This window comes from Arachis ipaensis, chromosome B08 (assembly GCF_000816755.2).
Source record: "Arachis ipaensis cultivar K30076 chromosome B08, Araip1.1, whole genome shotgun sequence".
NCBI lineage: Eukaryota > Viridiplantae > Streptophyta > Magnoliopsida > Fabales > Fabaceae > Arachis > Arachis ipaensis.
Genome location: NC_029792.2, coordinates 128,018,040 through 128,018,379, shown reverse-complemented (window position 1 = coordinate 128,018,379; position 340 = coordinate 128,018,040).

Genomic DNA, 340 nt, shown 5'->3' with positions numbered 1-340 from the left:
ATATTATGTGTCTCTCCCTTTTTTTTTTTTTTTACTAAAGATAGAAGACTCGAATCTGCAACCTCTTAATTGAGTATGGGGAGACTATGTCATTTGAGCTATTATTCATTAGCTCTGTGCCTCTCATTCAAAAAGACAAAAATAAAATATATGAATACAGAACTATATATTAATTAAATTGTCTATAAATATAGAGAGTAAAAGAGAGAGTTATTTGCCAATGAGTTATAGCTCAAATGACATAATCTCCTCATACTCAATTAAGAGGTTGCAGGTTCGAGTCTTCTATCTTTGGTAAAAAAAAAAAAAAAGAGAATTATTTAAAAAGAGTAGAGAGCAT